This window comes from Salvelinus namaycush, chromosome 28, assembly GCF_016432855.1.
Source record: "Salvelinus namaycush isolate Seneca chromosome 28, SaNama_1.0, whole genome shotgun sequence".
Taxonomy (NCBI): domain Eukaryota; kingdom Metazoa; phylum Chordata; class Actinopteri; order Salmoniformes; family Salmonidae; genus Salvelinus; species Salvelinus namaycush.
In genome coordinates this window covers 13117699-13140531 of record NC_052334.1, presented here as the reverse complement: position 1 = coordinate 13140531, position 22833 = coordinate 13117699, and the positions used below count along the sequence as shown (strand labels likewise).

The following is a 22833-nucleotide window of genomic DNA, read 5'->3' as shown; positions in this document are numbered from 1 at the left end:
GCTTTATTCATCCTGACTTCCCTCAAGGAAGCTTGTTGCTTAAAACTAGCTAATCAATTCCACTGTACTAGCTAGCTAGCAGGATAGCTAGAAAGCAGGTGACACTCACTGGCAACAGATCACTTTAAAATAGCTTCCCAGTCCAACTGAACTAGCTAGCTTTTCAGCTAGGTCTGTCAAGCTATCTAGCGAGCCAACTGAATTACGCCATCAAACTGGCTAACAGTCGTGGTTTTGCAGTGTACTGTAGCAGACGAGCCCATTCATTTCCCTTGTCCAAGAAACATATCGTAGAATGTGATTATCAAACTAGTACGTTAAGGTCTCTCGCTAGTTAGTATATAGAATTGGGAAACAACCAGCAACAATAGTGTTTTTGAAAGGCAAAATTATAACACACACTTGCTAGTTAGCTAACCAGCTAGCTTGGCTCGCAAATATGAAAGCGACGTTCGCGCCGCAATGCAGGAATGACAGGTAAAGCCTTAGCTAAATGGCAAGCAGAATGATTAGTAATATCAAACAGTAATTGCATGCACATAATTGCTAATAACTTGCTTTATAAACTAAGTTACCTTGTAATTGAGTACAGTAGCTAGTTCCTCTCCTGTCAAACTGGAATTCAAGCCTCTTGCACAAGGTAGGGGAGCAAAACCTAACTTGGATGTTGATTTGGGCGAGCCACGAATGTAACATATTTTTTCTAACGATTTGATTGGATCACAAACGTTCTACACCCACGTAAACAATGTTACCGTTCTTGATTTGTATTGGTTGTTGGAAAGTGTGCTCTTCTTCATTTCTCTGCTATTGGCACATTTTTGACCGGTTCTTCGTACGGATTGGTCAAGAAGAACCCACAAATAATTCAAAAACAAATTCAATTTTGATAAACTCCCATATCTATTAGGTGAAGTACCACAGTGTGCAATCACAGCAGATTTGTGACCTGTTGCCACAAGAAAAGGGCAACCAATGAAGAACAAACACCATTGAAAATACAACCCATATTTATGTTTATTTATTTTCCCTTTTGTACTTTAACTATTTGCACATCATTACAACACGGTATATATACATAATATGACATTTGAAATGTATTTATTCTTTTGGAACTTTTGTGAGTAATGTTTACTGTTAGTTTTGTGTAGTTTATTTCACTTTTGTTTATCTATTTCATTTGCTTTGGCAATGTAAACATATGTTTTCCATTCCAATAAAGCCCTTAAATTGAATTGAAATAAAGGACCACTTGAAGGGAGGCTCTCTTATTGAGGCAAAGAACCTCCAGCTAACACCAGATGGGAAAAAGGTAGATAGCCTGTCAGTGCTACTAAACTTTGAAGAAATTGTAGACAGAAAAAAATAGGATTGGATATATGAGTTACTATGTCAGAGTTTGTTCCGAAACTGTTGCGTTGCTGTAATCTGTCAAAGGGCATGTGGCAGCGTTGTGTAAAGGCAAAAGGAGATGTGAGACATGTGGGGGAGGATATGGATATGGGAAATGTGGAGACGTGGTACAGTTAAAGAGCTGTAACTATGGGGCTTGTGCAGTGATGAAAAGACAGGTGGAAGGGCAGCAGGAGGAGTGAGTGTAAAATATTGTATGCAGACGCCGTAGTAGTACAGTAGTTCACGCAGAAACAAGCGGGGCACCTAGAAGAGCCGGAATTCCAGTGCAGGTTGGGCGTGATGTAGGGAGCAGAATGGGGGAGAACACAAGACTGGTAGTAGACATGAAGAAGGCTGTTACATTTGTGACAGCAGCAAACAATTGCTCAGAAACATTACAATCTAAGACTATGAAGATACAGATCATAGTGGAGCAGGCAGTGAGGTATATTGGGATCACAGGACTGACATAGGAAAATGTACAGGATGACCTAAGTAAGATTGAGAATCAGTCCAGCCAGGATTCATGTATTGGTTAATTTTCATAATTGAACAGGAGTATCAAATCAAACTTTATTTGTCACATGCGCCGAATGCAACAAGTGTAGACTTTACCGGGAAATGCTTACTTACAAGCCCTTAAAACTTCTTGTCAATATGGGGGCGCTGTTTTCACTTTGTAAAAAATCGTGCCCAAATTAAACTGCCTCATACTCTATTCTAGATCGTACAATATGCATATTATTATTACTATTGGATAGAAAACACTCTCAAGTTTCTAAAACCGTTTGAATTATATCTGTGAGTAAAACAGAACTCATTTTGCAGCAAACTTCCTGACAGGAAGTGAAAAATCTGAAATCGAGGCTCTGTTCCAGGGCCTTCCTATTCATTTGCTTGAAATCTATGGATATACATGCACTTCATACGCCTTCCACTAGATGTCAACAGGCAGTGGGAGGTGGAATGGGGTGTCTAGCTTGATCTGAGGTCGAACAAGAGCTCTTGGAATGACGTGACCACTATTTCCTTTGTCTACCAAAGCGCGGGAAGGACATCAGCATTGGCTTCTGAAAAGCGTTCGGTATAGACGGCTAATATCTCCGGCTTTGATTTTATTTGATACATGTGATAATATCATCGTAAAGTTTGTTTTTTCAATATAGTTTTATCAGATTATTCAACGTTTATCGGGAGTTTTGGAGTTTTCCGTTCTCTGCGTTAGGTGAAGATGGACATCTTCGCGCCACTTGGCTAGCTAAGGTTGCTAATTCGACAGGAGAAGAGGACATTCTAAAACCAAACAACGATTTATTCTGGACCAAGGACTCCTTGTACAAGATTCTGATGGAAGCTCAGCAAAAGTAAGAACCATTTATGATGTTATTTCGTATTTCTGTGGAAAATGTTTAGTCGTATTTTCCTTCCTTTTTGCGGGCGCTGTCTCGCTATAACGTAAGCTGTTTGTTATGGTAAAGTTATTTTTAAAAATCTAACACGGCGATTGCATTAAGAACTAGTGTATCTTTCATTTGCTGTCCAACATGTATTTTTTAGTAAAGTTTATGATGAGTTCTTTGATTAGATTAGGTGACTGTCCAAAATTTCTCCAGAGATTCTGGTGAATCGATGCTACATATTCACAATGTATAACCACGGTTTGCAGCTCAAAATATGCACATTTTCGAACAAAACATAAGTGTATTGTATAACCTGATGTTATAGGACTGTCATCTGATGAAGTTGGTCAAGGTTAGTGATTAATTTTATATCTTTTGCTGTTTTTTTGCGATCGCTACCTTTGCGGTGAATGAATGCGGTTGTGTGTTTGGCTATTGTGGTAAGTTAATATAATGCTATATTGTGTTTTCGCTGTAAAACACTTAAAAAATCTGAAATATTGGCTGGATTCACAAGATGTTTATCTTTCATTTGCTGTACACCATGTATTTTTCATAAATGTTTTATGATGAGTATTTAGGTATTTCACGTTGCTCTCTGTAATTATTCTTGCTGCTTCGGTGCTATTTGTGATTGTAGCTGCAATGTAAAACTATGATTTATACCTCAAATATGCACATTTTCGAACAAAACATAGATTTATTGTATAACATGTTATAAGACTGTCATCTGATGAAGTTGTTTCTTGGTTAGTGACTAATTATATCTCTATTTGGTCGGTTTTGTGATAGCTACCTATGCGGTAAAAAAATTGTGAAAATATGCGGTTGAGTCTTTTGCTATTGTGGTTAGCTAATAGAAATACATATTGTGTTTTCGCTGTAAAACATTTTAAAAATCGGAAATGATGGCTGGATTCACAAGATGTGTATCTTTCATTTGCTGTATTGGACTTGTGATTTCATGATATTTATATGCTAGTATTTACTTGTGGTGCTATGCTAGGCTATGCTAGTCAGCTTTTTTACTGATGAGGATGCTCCCGGATCAGGGATGGTGATGAAGTAGAGGTTAACCAACAGCGCAGTTCAAGAAGAGTTAAGAAAATATTTACCTAGTAGACTAAAATAAAAAGTAATAATAAAAAGTAACACAATGGCCTCCCGGGTGGCGCAGTGGTCTAGGGCACTGCATCGCAGCGCTAGCTGTGCCACCAGAGACTGGGTTCGCGCCCAGGCTCTGTCGCAGCCGGCAGCGACCGGGAGGTCCGTGGGGCGACGCACAATTGGCCTAGCGTCATCCGGGTTAGGGAGGGTTTGGCCGGTAGGGATATCCTTGTCTCATCGCGCACCAGCGACTCCTGTGGCGGGCCGGGTGCAGTGCGCGCTAACCTGGTAGCCAGGTGCACGGTGTTTCCTCCGACACATTGGTGCGGCTGGCTTCCGGGTTGGAGGCGTGTGTTAAGAAGCAGTGCGGCTTGGTTGGGGTGTGTTTCGGAGGACGCATGGCTTTCGACCTTCGTCTCTCCCGAGCCCATACAGGAGTTGTAGCGATGAGACAAGATAGTAATTACTAACAATTCATTGGATACCATGAGATTGGGGAGAAAAAACGGGGTAAAATGTATTTAAAAAGTAACACAATAAGAATTACAATAATGAGGCTATATACAGGGGGCACCGGTACCATGTGGGTGTTGAGGTAATTTGTGCATGTTGGTGGGGGTGAAGTGACTATGCATAGATAATAAACAGCGAGGAGCAGCAGTGTACAAGAGGGGGGGGATCAATGTAAATTGTCCGGTGGCGATTTGATTAATTGTTCAGCAGTCTTGTGGTTTGGGGGAGCCTTTTGTTCCTAGACTTGGTGTTCCGGTACTGCTTGCCGTGTGGTAGGAGAGAAAACAGTCTATAACTTGGGTGACTGGGTGACTCTTGGGTGACTCTGACAATTTTATGGGCTTTCCTCTGACACCACCTATTATATAGGTCCTGGGTGGCAGGAAGCTTGGCCCCAGTGATGTACTAGGCCGTTCGCACTGCCCTCTGTAGCGCCTTACGGTCAGATGCCGAGCAGTTGCCATACCAGGCAATGATGCAACCGGTCAGGATGCTCTCGATGGTGCAGCTGTAGAACCTTTTGAGGATCTGGGGACCCTGTGGTGGCATATTTCTGCTTTACCAGATGAGGAGAGTTACAAACTACACACCAGTCAGAGTTATACTTAAACTACCATTTAAGAACCATTAGCTCATGTTCTCTGAGATGCTCTTTAGGTTTTATCACCCCAAAGACATCGTAAATCTCCTCTGTCAGTGTTATCATAGAGACCCATCCTCAGTGGAACACACACACAATACTCTATTCTGTCGAATGTAACAACTATTATAATGTAATACAAGCATTATAACATAATCTTGCAATTTTCCACGACAACCCATGCCAAATCTTTTCAGTCTCCAAAGGGGGGAAAAGATTTTGTCGTCCCCTCTCCCCGACTGTCTTGGTATGTTTGTGCCATGATAGTTCGTTGGTAATGTGGACACCGAGGAACTTGAAACTCTCGACCCGCTCCACTACAGCCTCGTCAATGTTAATGAGGGCCTGTTCAGCCCGCCTTTTCCTGTAGTCCACGATCAGCTCCTTTGTCTTGCATTGAGGAAGAGGTTGTTGTCCTGGCACGACACTGCCAGTTCTCTGACCTCCTCCCTATAGGCCGTCTCATCGTTGTTGGTGATCAGGCCTACCACTGTTGTGTCGTTAGCAAACTTAATGATGGTGTTGGAGTCGTGTTTGGCTACGCAGTCGCGGGTGAACAGGGAATACACGAGGGGACTAAGTACACACTGGGCCCCAGTGTTAAGGATCAGCGTGGCAGATGTGTTGTTACCTACTCTTACCACCTGGGGGTGGCTCGTCAGGAAGTTGACGCTTTGCTTGTTTGATGGTTCGTCTCAGGGCATAGCGGGATTTCTTATCAGCGTCCGGATTAGTCTCCCGCTCCTTGAAAGCGGTAGCCTTTAGCTCAGTGTAGATGTTGCCTGTAATCCATGGCATCTGGTTGGGATATGTACGTACAGTCACTGTGGGGACGACGTCGTCAATGCACTTATTGATGAAGCCGATGACTGAGGTGATGTACTCCTCAATGTTATTGGATGAATCCCGGAACATATTCCAGTCTGTGCTAGCAAAACTGTCCTGTAGCGTAGCATCCGTATCATCTGACCACTTCCGTATTGAGCGAGTCACTGGTACTTCCTGCTTTAGTTTTTGCTTGTAAGCAGGAATCAGGAGGATAGAATTATGGTCAGATTTGCCAAATGGAGGGCTGGGGAGAGCTTTGTATACATCTGTGTGTGGAGTAAAGATGGTCTAGGATTTTTTTGCATATGTGACATGCTGGTAAAAAAACAGTTTTACCAAATTAAGTTTCCTGCATTAAAGTCCCTGGCCACTAGGAGCGCCACTTCTGGGTGACCATTTTCTTCTTTGCAGGCATTATTGAGTTGGTTGAGAGCGGTCGAGGTGCCAGTTTCGTTCTGTGGTGGTAAATAGACGGCTACGAATAATATAGATGAGATCTCTCTTGGTAGATAGTGTGGCCTACAGCTTATCATAAGGTACTCTACCTCAGGCGAGCAATACCTCGAGACTTCTTTAATATTAGACATCGCGCACCAGCTGTTATTGACAAATAGACACACACCCCCACCCCTCGTCTTACCAGAGGTAGTGTCTCTGTTCTGCCGGCGCATGGAAAATCCCGCTAGCTCTATATTGTCCGTATTGTCGTTCAGCCTCGTCTCGGTGAAGCATAAGGTGTTACAGTTTTTAATGTCCCGTTGGTAGGATAATCTTAATCGTAGGTCGTAGCTCGACAAGTATGTAGACGTGTGGTTGGGAGGGGGAATATGGTAATGGTGAACTTTTACAACCCGTGTAAGAGACTAGAATTGATGGCCCTTGGGAGTGTAGAAGGTAAAGATAGGAGACATGTAATGTGGTGTGGGGATTTTAATGCTCATAGTACGCTCTGGCGGGGGTCACGGACTGTTGTAAATGGACAAGTGTTCGAGGAACTACGGGTTGAGAAAGGGCTTGTGAGTCTTAAAGACGGCCGGGGAACCAGGATTATCCCAGTAACTGGAAATGAATCTGCACCGGATCTACGAGGGGGTAGTAATCACCAGGGAGTCTACGAGGGGACGAGGGGGTAGTAATCACCAGGGAACTGCGTTACTCCTTCTCCCCCTGTACCCATGGGTAGCACATGCCTTGCGGCTCCTCCTACTCCATCACTCACTGTTTCTATATCTGAATTCTATACCTCAACCTGAGACAGCTCCTGTTCACTGACCCCACTCCGCTTTTCCAAATAGGAATCTTCTACCTTCATTCCTACAGTACACTATCATGTGTACTCAGTGCTTCACTTGTAAATCGGGAGGTCCCAGAATACATAGTGAGTGCGAGAAGGGGGATTATCCGGGGGGCTCTGAGGTGCCGGAACACATTGAGGGAAAAAAAAGTGTCAAACACTACATAGCAGTACACAGCCAAGTAGCCTACGATCTATGGTGGTGAAACAGACAACACTCTCAAGGTGCTGATTTAATTCAAAGCATTTTCGACATCACTGCAGTATGCCCACATACTTGAGTATAGCTGCGAGGCTTACACACGTCTGCATTTCTTATAGCCTAATGTTGTAGACGTCAATGTAGAGCAACATTCTTAGACGTCACTGCAGAACACCGGCCATATGCATACGTACATACTCAGCTGTGGGGCTTACTAGACCTGCATTTCTGATCATTTTCAAGACATCAATGTAGCAGTAGAACAAATATCACAATATCGGAATATTATATTATAACTTCAAATAAAATAAATCAATGTAGGCTACAGTAGAACACATGTATGAGAATATAGAGACCTCCTGCCTATGTGATAATAAGAAGCACATATTCAGATTACAAACTTGTTCTTTACTGTGAAGGTAAAAAAAAAAATCCTACCTTAGTTTTCAAAACCTCCCACCTCCCAAAACCTCCCAAAACCTCTCCCTATGTCAAGTCCATTTAACTCCTGAAAGTCCATTTCTTGCTCAAAGTCATGAGCGGGCCTGTGGCTGTGACGTTTAGTCTCCTGTTCTGAAGACTGGCTCTTGTGTATTTTTTCACTTGGAGTGTTAACTATAACCTGGGTTTTCCCACGATTCAAATTCAGCAGGAAGACGGTACGTGACATTGGGACCTCTTCACTAGCTGACCACCACTACCAAGACCTGTGTCAGTTACTTACAACATCGTTCCTCCCCATAACCTCTATGTACAAATAAGAGAGCAGGTCTGGAATCAGTGTGGCAGGATAGGATGACAGGAGACTGTTGCAGTGAGAGATATAGGGAAAGCAGAGATTTTAGCCCAGGCATTTGTGAAGGTGCACAGCTCAAATAATCTGACAGAAGAGGGGCAGCGTGGGAGATGGGGTTAGAGGAGAACATCCGGGGGTCCTGGAACAGAGAGAGATGGTGGGGGATGCATTGAATTACCCTTTTTTTTTTACGATGGCTGAGATGAAGAGATCATTAGCTAAAGCTGGGGTATCATCACCTGGGAAGGATGAGATGTGTTACATCATGATGGCTCATCTCAGTGACACTGCAATGGGGAAAGTATTGGACCTTTACAATAACATGTGGCAGGAAGGGAAACTGCCTGGAAGTTGGAAGCAGGCTGTAGTGGTGCCGCTACGGAAACCGGGGAAAGACCCTACTAGTCCTTCAAGCTATAGACCGATAACATTGACATCTCATGTATGTAAACTTATGGAAAGGATGATAACAGAAAGGCTGACATACTTTCTAGAGAGTAGAGGACTAATGTCACCAGATGAAAGTGGGGTCAGGAAAGGCAGGGGAACAATGGATCCTGTACTGTGCCTTAAGTCAGTCATACGGATGGCACAGGCAAATAAGGATATCATGGGGGTTGGAGGAAGGATAAAAGATTGTATTTTTGGGCGATCAATACAAGTGAGGGTGAGGGGCTCTATGTCAAAAAGCTATGAAGTAGATAAAGGTACCCCCAGGGATGTGTCATTTGAGAAAACACAGACTGTGTTTATTTCTGGAAGGTTGGGGAGGAAATATACTTGAAACTATATAGAAGGAGTCTGGAGAGGGTGGGAGTGTTTAGGTTCCTGGGGATCTGGTTTGACACTGGAATTCCTTTGAGTAGTTGTCAAAGGAAAGAAAATATTGCCTGTCAGGAATGTAGTGGGGGGCAGATGGATTGGTGTTGAAAATACTATATATAGCACTGTCATGGTCATCACTGGATTATGGAAGTGTAGCATATGGGTCAGCAGCTCAGACATCTTTAAAAAAGCTAAACTCAGCAAAAAAATAAATGTCCCCTTTTCAGGACACTGTGTTTCAAAGATAATTCGTAAAAATCCAAATAACTTCACAGATCTTCATTGTAAAGGGTTTAAACACGGTTTCCCATGCTTGTTCAATGAACCATAAACAATTAATGAACATGCACCTGTGGAACGGTCGTTAAGACACTAACAGCTTACAGACGTTAGGCAATTAAGGTCACAGTTATGAAAACTTAGGACACTAAAGAGGCCGTTATACTGACTCCGTAAAACACCAAAAGAAAGATGCCCAGGGTCCCTGCTCATCTGCGTGAACGTGTCTTAGGCATGCTGCAAAGAGGCATGAGGACTGCAGGTGTGGCCAGAACAATACATTTCAATGTCTGTACTGTGAGACGCCTAAGACAGCGCTACAGGGAGACAGGACGGGCAGCTGATCGTCCTCGCAGTGGCAGACCACGTGTAACAACACCTGCACAGGATCGGTACATCCGAACCTCACACCTGCAGGACAGGTACAGGATGGCAACAACAACTGCCCGAGTTACACCAGGAACGCACAATCCCTCCATCAGTGCTCAGACTGTCCGCAATAGGCTGAGAGAGGCTGGACTGAGGGCTTGTAGGCCTGTTGTAAGGCAGGTCCTCACCAGACATCACCGGCAACAACGTCGCCTATGGGCACAAACCCACCGTCCCTGGACCAGACAGGACTGGCAAAAAGTGCTCTTCACTGACGAGTCACGGTTTTGTCTCACCAGGGGTGATGGTCGGATTTGCGTTTATCGTCGAACGAATGAGCGTTACACCGAGGCCTGTACTCTGGAGCGGGATCAATTTGGAGGTGGAGGGTCCGTCATGGTCTGGGGCGGTGTGTCACAGCATCGTCGGACTGAGCTTGTCATTGCAGGCAATCTCAACGCTGTGTGTTACAGGGAAGACGTCGTCCTCCCTCATGTGGTACCCTTCCTGCAGGCTCCTCCTAACATGACCCTCCAGCATGACAATGCCACCAGCCATACTGCTCATTCTGTGCGTGATTTCCTGCAAGACAGGAATGTCAGTGTTCTGCCCTGGCCAGCGAAGAGCCCGGATCGCAATCCCATTGAGCACGTCTGGGACCTGTTGGATCGGAGGGTGAAGGCTAGGGCCATTCCCCCCAGAAATATCCGGGAACTTGCAGGTGCCTTGGAAGAGTGGGGTAACATCTCACAGCAAGAACTGGCAAATCTGGTGCAGTTCATGAGGAGGAGATGCACTGCAGTACTTAATGCAGCTGGTGGCCACACCAGATACTGACTGTTACTTTTGATTTTGACCCCCTCTTTGTTAAGAAGACAACAACTAACATATTGGGTAAATCTACAAGGACATACGGTTACACATCCTACAAAAAATGTACTCCTAGAGTGCTGGGAACATGAACAAAATCTGAATACATGTTTTGGGTGGATAGGCAATGGCATGGTTAGAGAGATGGGGCTGTTTGGGAGGGAGTTTAGCCCCTCTGTGGTTCTTCCTGCTATCCCACCTTGGTTTCTCCTTCAGCCAGTGATAGATCTAGGGTTGCTTGAGAGGGTAAGAGCTGTTGAGGAAGGAGTAGATTCAGTTGTAAGTGAACATTTAAGAACACAGTACTATGCTTTCTTGATTATATTCACAAATTGATCTTAGGACCCTAAAGCAGGGAGGACAGGCGCAGCTTTTTGTGTTCTTGAGTTTAAGGTGGCAGTGACACAATGGAGTTGCTGGCCATACTCTTGGCTGCAGACTAGGTGGAGGAGGTGAAGCCAGACAGGGAAGTCATCTGCTCTGAGTCCTGTGCAGCACTGTTGAGCTTAAATTCATTTGTGTCTTGGAGCAGACAGGATGTATTGTATGAGGTTTTGCAGTGCTTGTATAGGGTGAGACAGATGGGTATTTGTGATGTTCCTCTGTTTACCAGCTCATGTGGGAGTAGAGGGGAATGAGGAGGTGGATGTTATCACCAAGCAGGCTCTCAAACATCTAATGTTGAGATGGAACTGTCAATCAGTAAAGCAGAAGCCAAGGGGTTGATAAAAACAGTGGTTAAAAACAAAAGGCAAGAGTTGTGGGAAAGGGAAGAGAAAGGGAAGACACCTGTAGAAGATTCAGGAAAAGTTGGGGGCAGGGAGGTCATCAGGTCGAGAGAGAAGGGAGGAAAGTAATGACAAGGCTGAGACACACCAGGCTCAATAGTACATTGAAATTGGTAGGAAAACATCATACTGGGAGGTGTGATCATTGTCAGGAGGAGATGGAGACAGTGGAACATGTTATATTTCAGTGCCAGCAATATGGGAGGGAAAGGGGGTTATTGTTATTAGATTTAAGGAGTAATGGAGTTGAAGACCCAAGATTAAGTGAACTGCTGGGGAAATCTTCAGGGGATGTAGTATTTAATTATGTATTTCGTTTTCTTAAGGAGACTAGAATTTTGAGTAGGATTTACACCTTCCCTGTCTCTGGTCCACACTCCAGTTCAGTTGGTGGCGGTAATGCAACTTAAAGTTGGGTTGCCAACCGCCATATAAAGCAAGCAGAAGAAGAACGATTCAGGCGACATGATTTGTTTTTGGCAGGCAGGAGAGTAAACTAGTCCAGCGTCATGGTTGTCGGAATAATGTATTTATTGTTTATCAATTGTATTTCATTATCCACATTGCTGTTACAGTAACTTCAGTTCCTTAACCCTGTGACCAGACACGATGACACATTGGCTACAGGGATCATCTACTTCTATCGCTTCTACATGTTTCAAGCAGTTCCCCAGATATGTAAGTATGCACAGTGTACAACTCATGCTTTTGACCAGACTTGGCTATGTTAAAGATGGTTCCGATGAGCCCTTTACAATGGAAATCGTTGTCACAGGTTGAATCTTTTTTGTTCGACTATCTATACCCAGCTAACGAAAGCTACGTCTCTACAGGTGACTGGGGGTTGCGGTCTATTCCTGGCAGGTAAAGTGGAAGAGACCCCCAAGAAATGTAAAGACATCAAGACGGCTCGCAGCCTGTTGAATGATATACAGTTCGCTCAGTTTGGAGATGACCCAAAGGTGAGAGCCTCCCCAAGTGTGTAAACTAACTTAACCTTTTGCAATTGTCTGGATTACAAGATGTTATATATTCAGTAATAGTTGGTACTTTGATATTGAGGGTACCTCGTCCATCGAATGGATGTGTCCATTGCATTAAACGTGTTCACCCCCTCACCAGCACTACACAGCTAATTAAAATGTCCAATTCATCATCATGCTTTGATTATTTTAATCAGCTGTGTAGTGCTAACGCCACAACCAAAACGTGCCCCCCTTGGGGTCCCCAGGACTGGGTTTGGGAAGCGCTGTGCTAGTATAAAGTTGTGACCACTGACTGGGTAGTAAATTATATTTCCATCCCTGCGAAGGACAGGGTCTGAATTAGGGATGTGACAAATTAACAATTTTGCTTCACGTTTAAACTGCCATTTTTTAAATAGTTTTTCCTTGAAAACAATAAAGAAAAATCATAAAATTCCATGTCAGTTTACAATGTAGAATAATGGTTCTATTATGTATGACCGCCAGAGCCAGACAATGAAGCTCTATCTACCATGACCCTTTACAGACATAGAACACAGCTACAGTAACATGTCCATAGCGACAATTGACAACTTTTCAGACAACAACAAAAAAGTGCCACATCAGGTCTGTACCATTTTCAGACAGTAGAATTCTGCTCTGGCGTAAAATGTTATTTATTGTTTCCCTGACAACAATAAACATTGCTGATTGATGTGCTGCTGTGTTGTTTTTTTAAGGTAGGGTAGCTAAAAGTGTTTTATTTCTTCTAAATGTCTTGTAAAGTCATGCTATTTAACCAACTTTAAACTACTTTTTTAGGAGAGAGTGGTCTGCGCGCAGAAAACAGGCTGCATGCAGCAGCTCGAGATTATTTGATTGACAGTTCTGGTTGCCAAGTGATGGATTTTAATCCCGCTACAGAAACGGCCGTTCATATCACCAGCGAGGGTTTCATGTCGTGTTTAAAAAACGTAGTGTAGCCTAACAGACAAACAAACATGCCGTAGCCGAGGCACTTTCAAGGGACCGGTCATGCCAAATATTGTCCCGTGGCCAAAAAGTGTCCCCCTCTGCGTCACAATGGGATACGATAAACTATTAATGTTCGTTGCCTTAACAACGGTGTGATGACCTAATGATTAGAATTTTGGAGATCATTACAGCCTAAATTACATTTATTTTCATCATCTATGCAAGCAAGCCTGATTTCTGCAACAATTTCGTTGTTTGAACAAGTTTGGTTTAGCTAATAAAATTTAAACATTACTTAACTACTTTTGGGTACCTTGTTAACATGACAACATGAAATCCATGTCTTAAACGTTGCTACGGAAATGGCAAAGAGAACGTCTAATCTGCTTGACACATTAGTTATTTTACAGATCACAGTCAGCTGATTTCCACTCCATTCTTATGCAAATCCATTTGATTCATACACTGGCTTGTCTGGCAGTCATGTTTTTATTTTAACCTGCCCTTCCCTTATCTACACTGAAATAATATGATTTCAGTAGTCCTCTATTAGGATTAATTTTCTATATTGCATAGCTCATTAGTACACCCTTGTGGTTGAATATATATGTATCTATTGTAGGTCCCAGGATACAACAATGAATCATGTGCAACAAATAAATAACATCAAAGGATAACTTACAATAATGAACACCTTGTGAAACAGCTGTGAAAACCAACCTGGCAATATTTAAGATTTTAATACATAAACGTTGATATTTTTAGGTGCCATTGTCATTATTTTCACAGATTTTTTTGTACACTCACATGGCAATCATAGACTAAAATACTGAATTCTGGTGTGTGGCATTTTGAAGAGGTGGTTGCTGTGTGGGTGGGAGGTTCTGCCTGTCACTTGTTCTCAACAGGCAGCCAGTCTCAGAAGGGAGACTGCAAAGTCCAGGCATTGCTGCTGACTTTGTTCTGCGTGTTTGCAGTGCTCGTGTTTTTAGTTAATCTGTGTATCTCACATATTATGTGCCTAGTATGATGGAGCAACAAAACTTTTTGAGCAGACATGACAATAACTGTAGCTGTAGATGATGTAATGAAAAGTTGGAGGGTGGTTGGTAATGGAGGACATTAGGTGGATCCACGTCTGGGTGTTGGGCAGAACTTCTAGGTCCTGGAGAACAGGTAGTGGAGGACATCAGGTGGATCCACGTCTGGGTGTTGGGCAGAACCCCTAGGTCCTGGAGAAGAGGAGCAGAGTTAAAGGGAACAGAGACAGAGACGTAAACAAGCAAACACACAGGTTACACTCTACAGTGAGAATGTGATGGATTAGTGCAGTGTTATAAGTGGGAGATATGTACATTTCAACACTTTTGCAAGGTATAGTCTACCTCAAGTTGGTCCCCTTCTGACTCAGAGCACAGACGTTATACAAAAATAGCAATAGACCAACAACAGCGCTAAGTCAATCACACATTTGAAAGACTCAGTATATGTAATAATTGTGTATGCAATTGCATTGTTTACCTCAGTCAACAGCTGCGGCTCCCGTCTGTACTCGGAGGCCTGCTGTTGTGTGCAAAGTGAATTACCTTCAGGTTGTTCTCCCACCCTTCCTGGTACCAATCAAGGGACTTGTGGTCCATTCACCAAACCTGGAGGAGTGGGTGGGAAGGTGATATCTATTGACAATGTAAGATATTGAAATATGTCTGATTATGTACCATGGAAAAACAAAAACCGTGGGTGTTGAAGATGTCCATCATCGCTTTGGAGGTGGCCTCGCCAGTCTTCTCCTTGAGGGGTGTCATACAAAACAAAAATACATTTTTGGTTCCAAACACCCTTTTTAATGGGTTACAGAAGTGAATTTAGAGTTCAGCACGTACTCTTCCTGTACTGACCTTAATGGGTATTGCCTTCACCCATCGGTCACCGTCAGACACCAGCTGTTGCCATTCTTGGATTTCGTGCAGGGTTAGATGAGGTCCACCCCTAACATTTAAAGTGTTAGAGAGAAGATGACTTTATTACCTGTATCTTTGTCATACAGTATGCAGATGTTCATATTTGTAAGGATACTGACACACACACACACATTCTATAATACTGAACTCTGCTGTGGTCAAATAAAGAAACCATTACAGAACAACTTATCAGGGCTAAATGTTTATTGGGACACTTACCGATCATGTGCCATGGTGAAACAACTTTGATGGGCTTCAACTCCGGCACCACAGTCTTCACCCTCTCAATCTTCTGGCAGGCTAGACAGGTACTGACCTTTAAGGAAAAAATTACAAATTGAAACATTGTGTGCTCTCTGATATGACATTCATTGAAATCATAGTAATTTCAGATATAATAGAATGTGATTCATTAACAAAAGGTTATTTCACTTGCCCAGCTGTCCACCTCCTTGACAATTCCCCGTCAGAAGAAGAGTAGGTTGATTTTGGCAATCATGCGCTTCACTCCAAAATGGCCAGCATGCATCTCGGTCCGCACGGCCTCCTTTTCCTTCTTAGTAAACATCACCCTCCTGTGTGGCTGGCCACCCTTCCCCCATAGGTAGATATGATTGCCTAGCAAGTTGGAACAGAAGAGTGGTTGAAATACTCTAGTCTAAGTATATTTGCACTGCTCTCTTTCTCTGTTTCTCTCCATCTCTCTCTCTGTCTTCCACTCTCTTCCCACCTCTCTCTCCCTCTCTCACTTTCATCCTTTCTCACAAATCCCATTGTGACGCAGGGGGACACCCTGTTTGGCATGACATTCCATTATGTTGGAAAAGGGTAATTGATACAGGCTACCGGTAGCATACTGTCATCTCATATGAGGCAAAAATTAAGAGTAGGCTACCCCATGCTCGCAAGACTGACCTGAGGACATCGGTGCCATGACAAGACTAGGATATTCTACACGCAACAGACCGAAGACACACTTGCATTATTAGGAAAGAGACCGAGCAGGCGGGAGACGCAGGTGAAAGTGGGTTCATATGTTTTGGTAATCTGCATCTCGCAATGTCTTGCCTTGCAAATTCACCAAGTAGCTTAAAGCTCACCTCTTCCGCTCTGGTTTTATTTGACTTTCCCAGGCCCTTTATAGCATGTCTGCTATAACAACGAAAATAATGTTTTGTGATTTTAATTATGTGGGGGGAAAACTAAAAAACAGTTAGGGATTTTTCGATGACGTTAAGGATACCAACTTCGTTCTAACGTTTAAACATTCACACCCTTAGTCTGAATCCAAAATACTTCCTGGTCACAATATTTTCCATGACTCTGTCCCTGTACAGGAGGAGGTGATGGTGTTGGAGAGGATCCTGCTGCAGATCATTAAGTTTGACCTGCAGGTAGAGCACCCCTAACAGTTCCTGCTCCGCTACGCCAAGCAGCTCAAAGGTGCGCAGATACATATGCTTGATTAGGGTTGCAAAATTCCACTAACTTTCCTACATTTTCTCAGGTTTTCAAGAAATCCTGGTTGGAGGAAATCCGTGACTCCTCCAACTGGGATTTCTAGAAAGTTACCCGATTTGGCACTAGGGCTGAGCTGTTCACCATAGTTACTGGTACTGTAGTTGCTGGAACTGTGCTGGAAAATGACAATGTGAAGCGAAAATATGAACCCAGTCAGCACAGTGTAACAAGTCGGCCCTATAGTGGGAATTGGGCACTACAGTTTATCTAAAACAATAATCTGATTTAGTCTATTAAAACTACCCCTAAAATCATTCACCTCTTTCTGTTCACAGATCTGAAGTATTTCTGATCTGTTTCAGGTGATAAGAACAAAGTCCAGAAACTAGTTCAGATGGCCTGGACCTTTGTGAAAGACAGGTGAGCCGTTGACTGTACATGGATGCATAACTTAGCAGAACCATGAAAGTACATCGATACCCATGTGCCTACGATGATGCAATCAGGTCAGATAGTCACAAAGCGTCTCGGAGAAGAAGTGCTGATCTAAGATCAGGTCCCCCTTCTTAATCATTATGATTTAATAGGCAAAACTGATCCTAAATCGGCACACCTACTCTGAGATGCTTTATGAATGATGCTTTATGAATATGTGCCCTGTGAGTGATGGACACACCTCTCGCTCCTCTCCCCTCAGCTTGTGCACCATGCTGTCCCTACAGTGGGAGCCAAAGATCATAGCTGTAGCAGTCATGTACCTGGCCGGGCGGCTGTGTTAGTTTGACATCCAGGGGTTGACGTCCAAGCAGTTTTCACGGCGCTGGTTGGAGCAGTTTGTCCAGGATGTCCCAGTGGAGCTGCTGGAAGGTGGGACTGGCTGGTCTTTCTCTATGAAACAGTTGTGTGGGTTTATGGCATTTGTGCAGGATGTTTTAAATGTTAAAAACAAAAGCATATATAATTGCAAGCCTGTTTCATCCAGATCTCACAAGCTTTCATGAATGGTTCATGAATGATACATGAATGGTTCGCTGCACAGTTTGTGAACAATTCACGTATCATTCATGTTTTATATCCATCTCTTCATTCAAAGACCCAATCATGGACACTCTTACTGACAGTTGTGGCTGCTTCGCGTGATGTATTGTTGTCTCTACCTTCTTGCCTTTTGTGCTGTTGTCTGTGCCCAATAATGTTTGTACCATGCTCTGTGCTGCTACCATGTTGTGCTGCTGCCATGTTGTGTTGCTACCATGCTGTGTTGTCATGTTGCTGCCATGCTATGTTGTTGTCTTAGGTCTCTGTTTATGTAGTGTTGTCTCTCTTGTCGTGATGTGTTTTGTCCTATATTTGTATTTTTATTCCCAGTCCCCGCAGGAGGCCTTTTGGTAGGCCGTCATTGTAAATAAGAATTTGTTCTTAACTGACTTCCCATGTTAAATAAAGGTACAAAAAATAAACAATAATAATAAGTTAACGAGATCAGGGTGGCTCCGAGGCTACTTTTACCCCTCTTAACTTCCGTTTGTGGACTGTTTGTTTATTACTATGTTAGTATCATTACCCATGTAGTACCATCACTTAGATCCATAGTTATGAAATCCACTCCTCATTAATGACCTCCTCTGCTCCATAGACATCTGCCACCAGATCCTAGACCTGTACTCCCAGGGCAAGCAGCAGATGCCCCAGACCTCCAGCGAGAAGACCCCCCCCCCCCCCCCCCCCACTCCCCAGCAGCTGCAGACTCTCACCCAGCTCCCCACCCCCCCGTCCTGCCACCACTCAGCAAGAAGGTCTCGCCCCAGGCCAGCCCTCCTCGCCAGCTCAAACGAGCCCACGTGAGTTTGACACTTGAGTTAAAAGGTTCTTGTGAGGGCAGGCATCATGCTCTTTTTATGATCAGATGAACTCAATTGAGTTGTTTTGACACCCATTTCCCTTGTTGTGGTTTAGATATGGTCTCCTACAGAAGAAAGTGAGGCACCTGGTGAGCACATTAACCTTTTCTCTGGCACAGACTCTAGATGATTCCATGGACACGTATGGCTGCCAAGGATTCATATGATTCATAACAGTAGGTATGTTAGTGTGACATATTGTTCTCTCTCTTTCTCTCTTCCAGAGCCAGTGGGCTCTAAGATCCCCAGGCTGGAGCCTCCGATGCCCCCTCTACCCACAGCACACCCCTCTCTGGTGAGCCCACTCAGAGGACCACCAGACTCACTAACTCTTAACACCAGTGCAACAACTGGTGCACCTGTTGGTTTCCAGAGGAAACATCAACGGTAGATCAAAATAGAAATGAAAGCTCAAGGAAATGCATACTATCTTGTGAAGTTTTATATAGACAGTCCCCTGTCCATTAGCCTTATTGTTTTACCTATTCCCTTATTGAAATGAGCACTTGTGCAGTGTTGGAATGGTGTTAATGCTGCATATATCTGTCCACTCACTACTGTAATGTCTCATGTTGCAGAATAAATTATTGACACATGGCATTCCTGCTAAGTGGTAGAGAAGCCCCTGGGATGCGTCCCAAATGGCACCATATTTCCTGTATGATGCACTACCCTAGGGCTCAGGTCAAAATTAGTGCACTATTTAGGGAATAGGATGTCATTTAGGACAATGAAGCAACTGGTCCCTGGAGGAGCTAGCTGAGCTGAGGAGGAAGAAGTGTTTAGCTGCTGGTATTAACTAGTCTCCTCTGACTGGCTGAGAGAACGATAGGTGTCCTCTGATTGGCTGAGAGGGAGAGGTGTCCAGGCCAGGCCATGCAGAAATATGACGAGCACTTATTAGATATCAGACTTAGTGTAGGGGATTCTCTGTAGTCTACCGGTTCAAATCACAAGCTTTTAGATAGGCAGGGGATATAGACACATATACATTTGACATTTTAGTCATTTAGCAGACGCTCTTATCCAGAGAAATTAGGGTTAAGTGCCTTGCTCAAGGTCACATCGACAGATTTTTCACCTAGTCGGCTCTGGGATTCAAACCAGCAACCTTTTGGTTACTGGCCCAACGCTCTTAACTGCTAGGCCGCACGCATGCCACACCACACACACACAGCTCTCTTGGCTGGTTATTGCAAGCCTGTAGATTAACATGTGGTTTATAGATGGATATTAATCATCACACACACCACAGTCGTTAGAGAGAGGCATGAGAGGTATATGCGTTTAAGGGCTGAGGGATCTTCTTGCATCATAACCCCATGGTGGACAGGATCCAGAACACTGTCTGACCTTCCTGATACTCTGCTGTCTGGCCTGTCTGCTACTCTACGGTCTGGCCTGTCTAATACTCTACGGTCTGGCCTGTCTGATACTCTACGGTCTGGCCTGTCTGATACTCTACTGTCTGACCTGTCTGACTTGCCTGATACACTACTCTCTGACCTGCCTGATACTCTACTGTCTGACCTGCCTGACCTACCTGATATTCTGCTGTCTGACCTGCCGATACTCTACTGTTTGATACTATACTCTCTGACCTGACTGATTCTCTACAGTCATGGCCAAAAGTTTTGAGAATGACACAAATATTCATTTCCACAAAGTTTGCTGCTTCAGTGTCTTTAGATATTTTTGTCAGATGTTACTATGGAATACTGACTTATAATTACAAGCATTTCATAAGTGTCAAAGGCTTTTATTGACAATTACATGAAGTTAATGCAGAGTCAATATTTGCAGTGTTGACCCTTCTTTTTCAAGACCTCTGCAATCCGCCCTGGCATGCTTTCAATTAACTTCTGGGCCACATCCTGACTGATGGCAGCCCATTCTTGCCTAATCAATGCTTGGAGTTTGTCAGAATTTGTGGGTTTTTGTTTGTCCACCCGCCTCTTGAGGATTGACCACAAGTTCTCAATGGGATTAAGGTCTGGGGAGTTTCCTGGCCATGGACCCAAAATATCGATGTTTTGTTCCCCGAGCCACTTAGTTATCATTTTTGCCTTATGGCAAGGTGCTCCATCATGCTGGAAAAGGCATTGTTCGTCACCAAACTGTTCCTGGATGGTTGGGAGAAGTTGCTCTCTGAGGATGTGTTGGTAGCATTCTTTATTCATGGCTGTGTTCTTAGGCAAAATTGTGAGTGAGCCCACTCCCTTGGCTGAAAAGCAACCCCACACATGAATGGTCTCAGGATGCTTTACTGTTGGCATGACACAGGACTGATGGTAGCACTCACCTTCTCTTCTCTGGACAAGCTTTTTTCCGGATGCCCCAAACAATCGTAAAGTTGATTCATCAGAGAAAATGACTTTCCCCCAGTTCTCAGCAGTCCAATCCCTGTACCTTTTGCAGAACATATGTCTGTCCCTGATGTTTTTCCTGGAGAGAAGTGGCTTCTTTGCTGCACTTCTTGACATCAGGCCATCCTCCAAAAGTCTTCGCCTCACTGTGTGTGCAGATGCACTCACACCTGCCTGCTGCCATTTGTGAGCAAGCTCTGTACTGGTGGTGCCCCGATCCCGCAGCTGAATCAACTTTAGGAGACGGTCCTGGTGCTTGCTGGACTTTCTTGGGCACCCTGAAGCCTTCTTCACAACAATTGAACCGCTCTCCTTGAAATTCTTGATGATCCGATAAATTGTTGATTTAGGTGCAATCTTACTGGCAGCAATATCCTTGCCTGTGAAGCCCTTTTTTTGCAAAGCAATGATGATGGCACGTGTTTCCTTGCAGGTAACCATGGTTGACAGAGGAAGAACAATGATTCCAAGCACCACCCTCCTTTTGAAGCTTCCAGTTTGTTATTCGAACTCAATCAGCATGACAGAGTGATCTCCAGCCTTGTCTTTGTCAACACTCAAACCTGTGTTAACGAGAGAATCACTGACATGATGTCAGCTGGTCCTTTTGTGGCAGGGCTGAAATGCAGTTTAAATGTTTTTGGGGGATTCAGTTTATTTGCATTGCAATTCATCTGATCACTCTTCATAACAGTCTGTAGTATATGCAAATTGCCATCATACAAACTGAGGCAGCAGACTTTGTGAAAATTGATATTTGTGTCATTCTCAACTTTTGGCCACGACTGTACCATCTGATGCTGTCTGACCTGCCTGATACACTACTGTATGGCCTATCTGATACTGGCTGACCTGCCTGATACTCTACTGCCTGATACTCTACTGTCTGACCTGCCTGACACACTACTGTATGGCCTCTCTGATACTGTCTGACCTGCCTGATACTCTACTGTCTGACCTGTTTGATACCCTCTAATGTCTGACCTGCCTAACCGCTCGGCCTAACTGCCTTACAGCTGTCAAACTACTCTGCTTAGAAAGAGCACCGTTCGCAGCACCAACAGCTCTGTTTTCATGGCCTGTCTAGGAAGTTGTGTGTGTGTGTGTGTGTGTGTGTGTTTGTAAGTACACATGTGTTGAAGTAAGAACATGGTGTGAAGTGGTTTGATTCAGAGTTGTTGAACACAAGTCTTTCTATAAGGGTTCTCTAATTCCCTTTTCCCGGCAGACCACAAGCCTCCAGCCTCCCACCCTTCCGCACCTCTCCCAGGAGAGACTGACCCAACTGGGGTAGGAGGCCCAGCGGAGCCCCCTAAAGGGGGGGTGAGACTGGATGTGCCAAACCAACACAAGTCTCCTACTACAGGGGAGTTGGGCAACAGTTAGAGCATTGGGCCAGTAACCAAAGGTTGCTGGTTCGGATCCCTGAGCAGACTAGGTGAAAGATCTGTTGCTGTATCTCTTGAGCAAGGCACTTAACCCTGTAAGTAGCGCTGGAAAAGAGCATCTGCTAAATGACTAACATTTTAAATGTCTCTCCAGTGTTACTAAGACGGCCAATTGAGGAGACAGACCTTATAAACTCTTTGAAGCTGTCATCTGCTAAGTTTGCACAATTTCTGTAATTTTTGACAAAATGCTCAGATTTATAGATATCCTGGTTGAAAGATTCTTTGAATCGCAGGGTAATAACCAGGAAATTTGGAATCCTCCAAGCAGGATTTTTTGAAAACCTTGGAAAGTTACCGGAATAATGCAACCCTACACCTCCTTCGCCAAACTCAGCACAGCCATGCCTCATTAAGAATCAACCCATTAACTTCCATTGTTAGTGAGTTTCAAATACAAAATGTTGTTTGTTTGTACTATGGCTGTTTTTATATGAGCCTTTTGGTAAC

The 22833-nt window shown here is 43.8% G+C and overlaps 1 protein-coding gene and 1 pseudogene across 1 annotated transcript in view; one reads left to right on the top strand and one right to left on the bottom strand.

The window, feature by feature from the left end:
- LOC120023048 (actin-histidine N-methyltransferase-like) overlaps nucleotides 1–671 on the bottom strand; it is a 35673-nt gene extending 35002 nt beyond the window's left edge. The window contains exon 1 of the mRNA XM_038966994.1: nucleotides 576–671. The gene's annotated coding sequence lies outside the window, so the exon portion shown is untranslated. The remainder of the gene's footprint in view (nucleotides 1–575) is intronic.
- On the top strand, nucleotides 440–22321 carry LOC120023047 (annotated as a pseudogene).
- The last annotated feature ends 512 nt before the right edge of the window (nucleotides 22322–22833 follow it).